Raw genomic sequence first — 14,615 nt, 5'->3', positions numbered from 1 at the left:
GGTGAGAGAAGTAGCCTACGCGAGGCCAAAGCAGTAAAGGGCCTAATGAGTAAGTTTTTTCTTTTTTTAATACGAGGAATAAAATACGTTAGTCGTGTAACAATAAGTCACCATGTAAAATGTCTTTATCAGCCTGTGCAGGAGCGTAGCCAGAAATTATGAGCCCCATGTGTGCAAGAAATACCCCGCAGCCCCACTACCTCCCCTCCCAACTCCACCCTATTGCAATGTACACAGCTCACGGGTATTTAAGCCCAATTGCAGCATATGTACACACATTGTAGCGCATGATGTGTTTGCTTATTCTGGTAGACACTTGTAAGACTGCAAAGTTGGTTTGAAATCGTGTGTATCACAATAAAGCTGGATTTAAAGCTGCAGTAGGGAACATGTTTTGGTGTCTCTGGGGGGAGAATCTGAATAAGGTTTCAGTATGTTGTAAAGGAACATATAAAATGTCTTTATCAGATTTTACTGAGTGTGTTCAGGAGCGGAGCCACAAATTACGAGCCCCGTGTGTGCAGGAAATGTTTTTCCTTTATATTTTTCCTACTCTACCCTATTGAATTGCACACAGCTTAAAGCCCCAACTCCTACAACTCTGTGCACACACAGAGTATTTATTATACATTTGTTTGGTATAATCAACACTTTTATGAGTGTAAAGTAGTTCAGAAATGGTGGACATTGATAACTCAGTTTAAAGCTACAGGGGTTTTGGCTCCTCAGGACAAAACCCCCCAAACAAACTAAAAAAAAAAAACCCTACAGTTTGTCAGGATGTTGTAACTTAAGCTAGGATTCGTGGCATTGACCATAATTAATAGTTCAGACCTTTTTTACACAGTATGTATTTCCCCCACCTCCCATCTGTGGAAAATCACCAGTTATTGACATTCACATGGATACTTTTCCCTTTTTTTGCTGGAGATTTACAAATAAGTAAATAAATAGCTAAAACATGTCTATTTATTTATTATTGAGCATCTCACCCGTCCAACTTACAGTCCTGTCGTCCTGCAGCCTCCACTGTAGGATGTTTGCAGCTGCTTACAGTCACAGCCTGTGTGCACATGGGGTCTTTACCTTACAAATGACTCCTGTTGTTGTGAACTGGCACTATATAAATACATTTAAATGTAATTAGTTGCATAAATATACACTTCCCTGTTTAGTGGCGCTTAGGACAGAAAGGGGACGGTTTGTTTTTAATCCATACACATTTAAATGTCTTGAAAAATAGGCTTTGGCTGATGTGAATTTCTTTATCATTAAGTGCAAAACTCAGATATATTCATCTTTAGGAAGATGTGATAGTTTTGCCTCTGCTGAAAGCAGTCATTCCTCTGAAATACATACCTATTTTTAAACCATGCAGTGGAAGAAAATCCAATTGCACCTCACATTTTAATATGTTGTGGAAATGAAAGCCACAGTTGACAGGTGTTCATTATTACACAACATTTTATGGAAACTCTTTGTTTGACGTTTCGATCTTTCGCATTGTTAACTCTGTGTAAACATGTTTCAGTCAGAATGAGGGATTGCTGTAACGGTGGCTGAGAGGCCTGTTTCCAGTGCTCTCCCTTTACGCGCTCACAGGCTTTGATACATGCACGTGTGAGAGGACGGCGCCGTCCCACTGTGAAACCAGTATGTAGTCGAGGTCTTTCTGATTGAATTTTTTGTCCCTTTATATACGCTTTCCATTTAGTCTGCTTGAGAGAATGCGTAGCCCACAGCACTCTAGCGCTGTACAGTGATGACTGTGTGAGTCCACACAGAGGAAGTTTTGATGTTAAATAAAAACATGTGTTACTAATCTTATGATATTGCTGTTTTTAGAACTGAGAGGTGTTTCATAATGGTGGTTTGAATGAGCCTTGCACCGAACGGGATTATCTGGTTCAGTAAAACAGCCTGCAGCATGCATGCGTGTGGTTTTATTTACGTGAACCGAGTCATCAACCAGTGACCACACAAATTTACACTGAAGAAATCTGACGTGTTTAGACACAGCTATAAGATTCTCAGTCACACAGCAGCTTACACGAGTCAGACTTGTTCTGGGAGAAACCGCTACTGCTGCCCTTAGTTACCGATTCTGTTCATTGCTTTTATGAAAGGAATTTCTAGGTGAATCCAAGAGATGGGGGGTGGCATGTCTGTGGTCTCAGGATCATCATCTCTGCTTTTTGCAGATCCTGTTGGCCTCATTGAGTGAAAACCTCCAGCTTTCATGGTGGTGGTTTGCAGCTAAGTGTTAAATGGCTGGGATGAAAAGTTTGAGGCTATGGTTCTTGAAACTGTGGAGGGCCCACTCTTGGTTTGGGAATCATTTGGGGTCTCAAGTGGAGAAGTTCAAGTTTCTCGGTTCTTATTCATGAGTGGGGGGAGAGTGGAGCCACAGATTGATGGATGAATTGGAGTGATGGGGATGCTGCACCAGTCTGTGGTAAAGAGAGAAGTAAGCATGAAGGCAGGCAGATTTACTGGTCGATCTACATTCCTGTGTTATGGCCATGAGCTGTGGGAAGTGACAGCTCATTTCTGTTGATCGCTGATACGATCAACAGAAATGAGGTTCCTCAAAAGGGTGTCTGGGTTAGGAGCTTGTCATCCACCTGTTGAGGTGGTGCAGGGTTCTGACCAGGATGCCTCCTTGACGCCTCGTAGGCGAGGTGGTTAGAGCATGCCCCTGCAACCTCGACCTGGGTAAGAGCCAGAAAACAGAGGAATATGGGAAGTAAACAATAAAGTAAAGTAAACCTTTTGAGTGCATGGTGTAGTCCTGTTAGCACAGTCTGATCCAGTGCTCTTATGCATCAAGTTTGCCTGTTATTTTTCTTTTAATCACAGTCTAAAAGCATGAGTACTGATTGGAATACTTTGCAGAAACCTTCAAGTGAAAAAGATCTGCTTTTGAATGTCAAATTCCTAATAAATTAACGTGACGAATTGAATCTCAAGCCTGGCAAACTGGTGTTTCATCACCGATCGTGGCACGACAGCAGCGGTGACGTCAGTTGAAGTCTGTGAACATTCAGCGCTTAGAGCTTAGAGGGGACATTGGGCTTCAGCTTGAACACAGAGCCGTGACTGTGCTTTCACATCCAACTAAGAGTGGAAATCTGTGGCTTTGAAGATGCATGCAAGCAAACAATAACAGATTTGCCCTGCTCTGTGCCAATTGATGTGAAAATCATGATTTTACATAAGCAGCAGGGGCACATGCAAAAGACAGTGAAGACGAAAAAAAGAAGAGAATTGAAGCGTAACAACAAAATCTGAGCTCATACATTCACCTACCAGCATTTTTAATGGAGCTTTCAACTACATGATTCAATGGTGATTTCCACAATGAAATTGCATATCCAAATAGATAGTAAGTGGGTATTTGAGATTAAAGAGTTACAAATGCTGTACCCAAAGATCTAACACACATACCCCCCCTCCGTGAGAAGAGAAGAGACCCACTTACATCAGTAAATGTCACATCTTTTGTCTAAAGCTGCTTTCAAATGTGCACTCCTCTCCATTAATCCAGAAACATCTCTGTTCCTCTGTTCTATGTTTGCTGCATGTCTGATTGAGTACCCTGGTCAATTTCTGTAAAACAGCAGAAACAGAAATCTTTAAATGTTGGACCTAACAGGACTGACGTGTCACTTGCAAGCCAGCACACGTTTAAACGTGTGCAGTTGCGATAACAGATAGCTATGCACATGTTTATGACTATGCATTACTTTGGTAGTCCTTGTGAATTGTTTAGCTTACTAGAAAACTAAGCAAAAACTAAGAAATCTAAGCAAAAATAACACGTTTAAGAAGTCCTGGGTCTGAATCCCAGATGAGTGTTCATTTGTTACGCTCTCCAGAGAGTCCACGCTTCAGATGTGGAGAAGGAACAATAAACGTATACGAGGAAAAGGAGGCAGGGAGTTAAAAAAGGGTTTAATTGATAATTTAGCTTAAAGGGACAGCCGAGCACCTGTTTTCAACAAAAAAAAAAAAACAGAGCAAAAATGCTGAAATAAAACTGGGAAACAATGATGAGAATTAACGCGCACTCTCCCTCAAGCAAGAATAAACACATAGATTAAGCACTCTCAGGGTTAATTACTAAGACATTTCCTGGTTATACAGGAAAATGGGTGGCACCTAAGGCTGGGAAGACAGCAACACAACACGCCCACACAGCAAAGTCAAAGTAGGCCTCGTTGGCCTGCAACATACATAATAACTGTCTAATTTCCAAAGAGATTAAGACCTTTGTCCAAGATGCTTTTTCCCTGTTCGCATTTCAGCTGAGAGGTCTCTCTCGCTCTTTCTTAGTCTGTGTACAAGCATCCATCAGTCACCGCAGCACAGTGAAGGAATCACACAAACAGAGTCTGCACAAAAGGCAGATTACGCTTCACTGGAGTCAGAGAGGACAATGTATGAGCAACAAGTTTGTTTCATGTTTAACAAATATTGCTGTGGGTCTCTCATTGTTGTGAGTCTGTCTACAAGAAACTGTGAGAAGCGTTAATTTAAAAGAGCCCCACTGCCCGAATGATTGTCAGTGCAGCCTGAAATGTTGTGTGTCTTATAAACACAAACTGAAGGGGAAAAAAGAGGGAATTCAAATTTAATTTGTACAAAAAGCTGGGCTGTGAATGGTCAGTGTGAACTTCCAAAATTACAGCGTGACCGTGCTCATTAGACTCCAGCTGGTACAGTATCGCCTTAAGATAAGTAACTGAAACAGAGAGGTGATTTTTCATTCTTTTTATAGGCTGTGGAGAAATTAATTTCCTCACAGTGCCCGTGTAACGCTGGAATTATCGCCCTCACAGCTGTTGCAAGAAGTTGGAAAATCAACCAAAAAAAGCATCATTTTGAGGCAGCGTGTGAATCACGACGTAGCCACGGGGAATCGCTTACATGAAGCTTTCACCCACCTAAATTTAACCACGCACTGACTCCGGTGGTGGCGGATGACATTTAGTGGCATCTTTTTGGATAGAGTTCTTTGTGACACTCTCATTGCACTCCATTAACCCGTGATATCCATCAATATCTGGAGCTGTGACATCACCGTTTTTGGTGAAACAAATGCGGACAGGACCCGAGGCTCTGCATCAGGCAGCACGATAATATCGACTAAACCCAACGCTGCTGAGCTGAACAACCACACCCCAAAGAAATAGCTCTGTGATGTTTTAACTGTAGTGGAAAAGTCAATGCATGAATTAAATACTTTGTTCAGTGATTCACTCCGTTCAAACAACACTGTGCTCGTGCAGCACTTTCATGAAATATTGAAAGTAAGTGTGGTGCACTCGCTGTGAAACCGTGCAAACTCTCCCATCCACACAGCTGAGCATCCGTGAAGCACTAAAGCACTTCTTCAGTCTCAAACAGCAGTTCCAATCCCCATTTCACTTCAGGTTAAATAACTGCCAACTGGTCAGATAAAATAAGAATGAATTCATTTTGCAGACACTACTCTTGCTATTTGCCATCTTTAAATAGCCTTAATTCCATATAGATGGTAGATAATTGCAGTCTTCACAAGATCTGCGTCTCATAGTGTAAATATGAACACACCTCCACACAATAATTGACTACTGAATTAGCGGGCATATTTATCATTATTAAAATCACAGCTTTGGTGCTACTAGATAGTGTTAACTGCTTGTTATAGCCACACATGGTAAAACCCTCAGCTTAGCAGCTGAAGCATGATTAAAGAATTTTATGGCTGCATTAAGGCACTTACACACTGCTTGTGCTGAAGGCTGGGGTAAAATAGTAGTTTCATTGGAACATTAAGTTATTAAAAGGGACCTCGTATGAATATTTCCACATTTTTATTCATGCACTCTCATCCCTGCTCATCTTCTGTTTTACACAAGCAGTTCTACCTCACCTTTTAAACCAATTTTCTCTTAATTGTCTGTCCCACATAAGCAGAGGGTTTGAGCAGCATTCGGGCCACACAGGTCTACAGACCTCTTGGCAACCACCTGGTAACCACTGCTCATGGGGAAAAAGTTAGTATTCCCTGACAGGTTAAAAGGGGATTTCTAGAGGTTATTGGCAGTTGCTGTGAAATGTATTGCTAAAGCCAGGCTAAATGCCTGATTTAGGCTTCTGTGGGAGATCTTTGTGGAGTCTAGGATGTAACCTATGTAGGTGGCTGATGTTGTGGCCAGCACTTATGCCTATGCTGTGCTGGCACAGCATAGGCAATTACCATGTGGTCGTGTCCCAGCGTTTTATACACCGGCCAAACGACAGAAACAAATAAAATACTGGCACTTTTTTCCCTCCTCAGTCTTTGTTGTGGTCGTGTTTTTTTCAGGTGTAAACATATTTTTCCACATCCCCTCAAATCCGTTACGATAGTTTCAGAAATCTCCAAGAGTTTGTTGGCATTTGTGAATCCTTACACTGCTGGTATGATTGTTATTTCTTATACTTATGTAATTATTATTTTTTTCTCATCCCCTTTGTGATTGATTTTATTTACATATAGCCAGCAGCATCCAGCAACTGCTCGGAACTTGGTTGGGGAATACAGATTTTTTTCCCCCAAGTGGCTGAATGTTGCCAGGGTGTGGTGGACTGGTCTCTAGGTCTATATGACTGAGGCTTTTAGTGGGAAGATGACCCAGTTAGAAATATCTATAAAGAGTCAAGTGCAGAAAAAAACTGTCTGAAACTGAGTTTTTTAAAGCAGTCTCACGGGGATTACTTGTACATACTCTGACCTCATTATTTAAAACTGTATCCGTGTTTAATATGAGTACCAACCATTGTAATAAACAGACGGTTTGAAAGAGTCCACTCTCTGTGAACGGCCATCTTTGAACAGAGGCGGTGGTTTACCACACCAACTGTCTGCCATCTATAATCCAGTTTTGAGATCCCTTCCCAGACGCCTTAACGCCCACTCACATCCTGGGCCATCTGACCTCACAAAATCACATGATAGGGTGGGGCCAGGTTTCACAATGAGCTCACCCGAAACCCTGGCTGATTGTGACCTGTTTTCACACCTTGGCTCATGTGATTTTGTAGAGGATCATTAGGGGGTCCATTGTCCCTCTTTGGGGGACCCTCCCACAGGGCTTAAATCCGAGACTCTGCGCCATTTGATCCTAGAACTGAAGAAGCTTCTCGGATGAGAGGTGAAACGTCTTTAAGCAACTTAGGCTACGTTCACACTGCAGGTCTTAATGCTCAATTCCGATTTTTTGATCAAATCCGATTTTTTTGTCTCCTCGTTCACACTACAAATAAAATGCGACAGCAAACGCGCTCTAGTGTGAACGCTCAAAGCGGCCCGCATGCGCAAAAGAAGATGTCACACACAACGCGCTCTGTTTAGACCAAGAACAAACAGTATTGTTTGACTGATGGCCGTTAATATAAAGACTTCGGACTTTACGTTTCCCAATTTTTGCTTTAAGTTATTTTGTTATTTACATAATAATGTAAATAACCTAATAATGATCCTTATTGCTGTTTAAGAGAGGAGCGGTGCTTCAAAGGATAGCTGTAGATTTCTGTCAGAATCTGCAGATTATACAGTACAAATAAAATGTTTACGTTGTCTTCCCAACAGTTTCACTGACATCTACACTGGATGGCTAGGAAGCGTTCGCGATGTCTTCTCGGGCGCTGATAATTGGCTTCAGTCTTGTGTCGGTGACGTAAAAGGCGGATTTAATGCGACTTGACCGTTCAAACAGCAGTCGCTTTCTAAAACATCGGATATGTATCGGATTCAGTACCACATACGAAAGTGACCCAGATCGGATTTGAAAATATCGGATTTGCGCCGTTCACACTGTCATAGCATGATCGGATATGGGTCGCATAGGGTCAAAAAATCGGATTTGATGCGCTTTCGCCTGCAGTGTGAACGTAGCCTTAAAGAAGTTCAAACGCTTTTCTTTCGAGGCTCTTTAGACTACGACGACCTGGATGACTGAGAACCTTCACAGACAGCCATTGTAATAGTATCTGTACGCAAATTACAGAAAATAACTAAAAGGATATTAAATCACCTTTTAAAAACTGGATTAAAGCTTGATATGAAGTAGGAACAGAAAATCATAAGAAAAATATTTGCCTTACTTCATCAGGTTTAGTTATTTATCTGATTTAACATCTTTTCTTCTTTCTGGCTCAAATGCTGCTAAAATAACCAAACTCCTTCTCAACATCCATTAAAGTTTCATCTGCTCTCATCCATCTCTTTTGTTTCAACTTTTTAAAATTCCAGCCTGCTGGTCTGATTTACATGTAATTGTTACCGTGGCACATTTGAAAAGTCCTCAGCGGAGGGTCTTTGAGGAGTGTCTCGCATTTACCGGAGTTTGATGGCTCTCATTATGCTTAACACAAAACAGCTTAAGCAAGGTAACTGCAACCATATGACTGCCAAGTCAGATTAAGTCGTCCATGTGTTAGGGTGAGTGAACATAAACGTTGTCTGTAGTAAAGTACTATTATATAGTTTCATAGAGGATAAAAGGTAAACCCGGAGAATGCGGTGCCTTATGTAAGAATAGTGATCGCTGGAAATGAAAGTCAAACTTACATTTCTAAAGAGTCTTTAATGCCTGAACTTGCACTAGTATTTTCATGTAATACCAGTTTATATGCAACAATTTAGAGAGAAATATTCTGCTCTAAAAGCCATTATATTTATATTACAGCATTCTACTATTTTTCAAATTGAACACAAACACATGCTTATAAAATCTGGAAGACAGATCTCGTTTTAAACCAGCTTTAGAAAGTAAGTGCTTATTAACGATTAATTCATCAGTAGCGATAGCCTTATTAGAGGACATAATAAGAAAACAAAAGGTGACAATTTTCTTTCCTTTTCAATTGAGTGACATTTTATATGCAGGTGTTTTATGAGATTTAATTGACGGCAGTAACGACACAGTGCATATAAATGCAAACTTACTATACAATTATAGCACACACTGTGTAGAATGACCTATTTCAGCATGGTGTATTTTATATTACTTATTGATTTAATAATATGTGCAACTTCGAGTTAGACAGTTGATATGAATATGATATGAACAAAGGTCTTAATCTCTTTAAGGAATATTTAGCACATAGCAGGCAGTACTTAAACTCAGCCTCATTCTCACTGCTGTAAAGTTGTTTGGTTTGGCCATAATCACTGTAACTCTCTCTCTGGGTTGCTGAGAGCTAAAACCTTTATTGTGTGGATTAATAACCCCATAGGCAGAGGTAATGGCTTACTTGGAAGCACTGTTCTTTTCTTCTGCCTCCCCAAGAGTCAATCCACAGTGATCTGTGGGCACGCCTGAGGGCAAGCTCGGTCGTAAACTACGAGAAATAAATTGTTTGATAACCAGTGCCTGATGGGAACTCACTGAGTGAAATGTCAGTTAATTACATTTATGCATATTTTGGCAGCATTTCTTCACATGCAGAAAAATAATAAATCATGATTTATCCAATATGCTTTGCAGACTCATATCCCCGTGGGATGACTGTTCAAGAATCAATAAAACACGTAAAGGCTCAGTCTGTGATTGCAGCAGGCTTTTCATGTTTTGTTTACACAGAGATTTATCAGATTCAGATTGTTTACTTTCACTGGAAAATGTATAGCCTGAGAATTTGCCACGTGCACTGAAGGTGTGTACTGGCATAATAGCTTTTATATTATTCGGTTGTAAAAGGTGTGCAATAATTAAACAAACTAGAATATGAACTTTTACAAGGAAGGAACGATCGTGGCTCAAGAGTTGGCAGTTCGTCTTGTAATCGGAAGGTTGCCGGTTCGAGCCCCGGCTCAGACAGTCTCGGTCGTTGTGTCCTTGGGCAAGACACTTCACCTACCGCCTACTGGTGTTGGCCGGAGGGGCCGATGGTGCAATATGGCAGCCTCGGCTCTATCAGCCTGCCCCAGGGCAGTTGTGGCTACAACTGTAGCTTGCCTTCACCAGTGTGTGAATGTGAGAGTGAATGAATAGTGGTATTGTAAAGCGTTTTGAGGGGTCCCGAAAAGCGCTATGTAAATGCAATCCATTATTATAAAAATATTAGATTTTCCATGTAGGATCAAATTCAACAACTTGGGAAGCTGTATGAAATATAAATAAATTAAATGGTTTACTAATCATGGAAGCCTGCATTTAACCATAACTGTACTGAGATGATGGACAAAACAAAGAAAAGTGATTATTTTGAATTTACTGCCAGCACCAAACATTCTGCCTGTGTTTGCAACTTTCTCTGGAGTGTTTTTATGGTGTTGATGGCTTCCTGTTGCTTTAAAGGATCTTAAAGAGGACGTTTAAATCGACTTCTTACACCAGTTTGTCTCCAGTCCTCATAAAAATCACACTGTGTAGATGCTTTACATTCTTTGCTTGTAGGGAAGGACAAAAAAAACAGCGTTTTATTTGCTTAAGCTCCGATTTTTTTTTTAAACCAGAGAATGACTCATTTGTTTGACCCATAAACATGAACCCTGAAAAGGGGCCCCGGGGCGAACAGTTTCTTTGCAGTCCCTGATTACCCGCTATTTATGGTAATTTGTTGAAACATAAATTCATTTGGGAATATGCAACGTGCACATCAGAGCAAAGGTAAAATGGCTGTGTGGAAATGAAGATGCCTTATCAGAGAGCTTTATCATTTGAGCTGACACTATAATTTAATGGTCAGTTGGTTTATGGAATATAATGGTGCATTTTTCATAAAGCGACTGACACAGAGTGAATATGGGGCCCGGGGGAGCTGGAGCCCTGAGGCTGTAACCTTGTTGGTAAGGCAACACATTAGGCTTTATTGCATCTTTTATTCCCATGTCTCTTTGACTTGAAAAAAGAAAAACACTCTCCACAGTTAGAAAACAGCACACACACACATATATATATGTATATATATATATATATATATATATATATATATATATATATATATATTTAGATTTTGCATCATTTAATGAAGCTGTATTAAACTTCTGTGTAATTTGAGGGAATATTTTTATGACTGCAGCATTTCATTACGTGGATTCTTTTTAGGCTTCTGCTGCACTGTTTTCACTGCATTACCCTGTAATTCACTTTATTTGGTGTCCTGGGAAACTCTGGGATCTAGGCTAGAATTAAAAATTGTGCTCTGGGTTTGAATAATCTCACACGAGTTTGCAGGCAGGGACACACCAAATCGTCTGCTGGGCTGAAGAGGGTTGGCTCCAAGTCTGAGAAAATACTTATTTATGAAGTTCACTGTGCTGAGCATTAATTAAAGAAGACTGGGAGTCTGCATCTCTCTCAGCAGCTCTCTGAGTTATAAATTCTCATGAGTGAAAAATATAAATCTGAAATAAAAACAGTTTTGTTTTTACTTAATGAGTAAATCGGATCAACACCTTCACTTAGACCAATGACCTTGTGGTACAGCAGCACTGATGATCGTTTACAAACTGAAAGATGTTCATAACTTGTAAAAACTTGTACACTTTTTATATTTTTTGTGCATTGTGGTTAATCTTCACCAGAATTTCAAATACTTTTATTTTCCCTGCACTTCAAGAGCCAAAAATGAGCACACAATGAATAAAGTTAGCGATGTATTTGACTGAATACCAAAAGGTAAACAGGTTGTACGTCACAAATTTAAATCTCATCAATTTATTTTGACCATGTCAGCAATCATGGTAATGGCAAACATCGCATCCAGTACCGTCTTTTCCCCTCTCCAAAACACCAGAGTGGTTAATAGTAGTTTCGTCTTTAGCACTTTGTCTATTTGTTGAACATGTAACTGTGAAACACATATTCTACTCCCTTAAAGCAGGAAATAAAAGGTCTACACTGTGACTCAGTTATGGAAAAAAATATTTGTTTCTTTTTATTTTTTGGTATCATTTCTGGTTGTTTGGCACCTTCTCAGTAAAATGAGTTATAAGTAATAAAATTCAAAACCACAGTGTGCAAATGTAAAAAAAAACTGCAGTTCCTTAAGTGGCCACTTGAGGTCGGCTATATACTCCCATATTAAAGTACCCAACTTTACAGAAGAAATAAAGGCGTTTTAATTCCTGTGGCTGATACCTCATTCATGGCTGTTCTACTTTGCGTATTCTTTTAATGTGTATAACTCCTCTAATTTGTATTAAGGGTTAAAGTTTTGCATTATTAGAGATGTGATCAATTCGAGTGACAGGCAGGTTCTGTCTGGTCTTCTTCAGTGTATTAAAAGGCAAAAAACATTTAAAGGTTTACACATAGGTGGCAGTTGTTCCATCTGTCTGATAGTTTTAAGTTTGTTCTGTTTAGCCTGTTTTCTTGCTCGCCCAGCTTAGCAATATGTTTAATGTCTTGTCTCCACTAATACAACTATGGTCCAAAAAAGGAAAAAAAACCCCCCACAATGATGACAGTGAAGTTCAAGACTTCAGAATTGTTGTTCTATGTTAATTAAATATATGCACTCTATGATCGTACTGGATTATTCTCCAAAATTAGTTCTTGTGATTTTGGTCACAATACGGAGTATTACAACTACGCATTCCTGCTATAGCTATGACAATAATATCATTATTAGAGATTATTTTGCCCATGATAATTGTGTATTAAAAATTCGATAACCCCAATCTTGAGTTCCAGGAATCCCCGACCATGAGGAAGGGGAAGGGCAGGAGCTTTCCAGAGCAAAAGTGCGAAGTGTAGCTAAAAGTGTAACCATACAGTCGGCTATTTATCATGATAAGAAAGTTATAGGGATCACAGAGGTGAGCTGGTGAAGTCGATATGCTTGAAACTAAATCATTAGGGTCAGTATCAAGACAAATATTTCTATAAATAATTTGTATTTTGTTGTCAAACTGGACTCACTGAGATATTTTCTATTACTGTTCAAACAAGACAGATCCTTCCAGCAATATCATATCTCTGCAGCACACGTTCTACCACTGCTTTCTTTGTGTGCAGGTATTTGTTTTTTTGCATCAAGAGATTTTACTATGAGATCAGAATAAACGAATGCACAAATTGTAGAAGGATAAATTTGTTTTGGTACTGCAACGGCTGACTTTAACGCTCACCCAAGTTGGCAGGTATGGGGCCCAGTGTCAGTTCAAATCTGGCTGAGTGCGTAACACATCACCCTGATTCAAATGAAGGTCCTTGGGATTACCCTCCACAGTCATTAGATCAGCATAATAAAGGGACTCTGACCAGTGTAAGAGGAGGAGGTGTGCCTAGGGTCGGGTACTTGGTGTGATAGACAGCGACCTATTAGGCCTACACGTGAATGGAGGACGCTTCATTGAATTCACTTCCTCAGTTTGTCCCTGGCAGGCCCCAAGGTCACGTCTGCTCACTGCTGAGGAGGCTTTTGTGATGGAAATCCAGTGGATAAAGTTTAACCCCTAGAACAATCCAAAACCTGGTCCTGCATGTTCACTAGCTTCCCTCGTTCACCCCTCGTGCTCCAATCCAGAAGCAGTAGGCTGCAAGTCCTGTGGCAGAGCCTTGTTATCGGACCCTCCTGCAGATTGGATGCATGAGTGTTAAGTGAGCTTAAGTGGGTTTTCATTGTATTCTTTATATTTGTCACAGATGTTGCTGTGAGCGAAAAAGGCACGGGGGTGGAGGAACAGAGGGGGAACGAAATCCATCTGTAATAATCTGCATTCATCTGCAGAAATAAGTTGACAATCAAAAAACAAGTCTGTAAAACTGATAAGATTCAGTGGTTTTGATGGCAAGAGGCCACTGTCAACATTTCGGAATCACACCGTCCCCCTTAGGCCAAGCTGCTTTTCTTCTCATTCCCCTTTTCTGAGAGCTGTGCTTAGACTGAATATTAAATTATGAGATTAATGCTGGTTCAGCCTACGTGAGCTCAGCTAGTAGCCACGTCTTTTATAGTGCAGAGAGAGAGAGAGAAATCATACCATCAATGCTGAATATGCCCATCTACCAGCTCCGTACGTTCTCATTATTCATCTAAACGCTAATCTGCTCCATGTCAGTTGACTGCCTTTAATATTTTTCATGCCAACAAGCAGGATTCATCTGTTGTGTCGTTCTGCTGCTTCATCGTGATCTTCTTCTCTGTTCTGCAATCAGCATTCAATCAGAGATTCAGGCGTCTGTAAAAGTGACAGTTTACTGTTTAATGACACGTTTGAAAACTGGGATATGATCTGCTTCAGAAACGGGCAGCAGAAAACAAGAGACTATCAGCTCTGTGAGGCTTCACTTAGCCATAGCGGTGCTTTTAACTGAATGCTAATGTGGCTAATAAGCATGCAAAATGGGAACTGCACATATTTTACATGCAGGCTCTGAGGCGTACTACAACATATATTTAATGTATGCTGCTTTTAAAAAGAGAGATTTCTAAAAAAAAAAACAACCCTGGGGTGTTTCTGAATTACTGGTAACAGGCTGATTTGCACTATTGATTTCTGTTACTTCATATTAGGCTATTATTGATTGATTGTACTGATCACATGCACAGTATTCTTATAGTGGATCCAATTTAAAAGTCTGTTTTCTCTATTGCTAGTATTTTGTGAGTCTGTGTGAAAGTTCTTGTGGATA

Source organism: Aulonocara stuartgranti (genome assembly GCF_965226115.1).
Source record: "Aulonocara stuartgranti genome assembly, chromosome: 11".
Lineage (NCBI taxonomy): Eukaryota > Metazoa > Chordata > Actinopteri > Cichliformes > Cichlidae > Aulonocara > Aulonocara stuartgranti.
The sequence above is the reverse complement of the archived record's forward strand: the minus strand, read 5'-3'. Positions refer to the sequence as shown.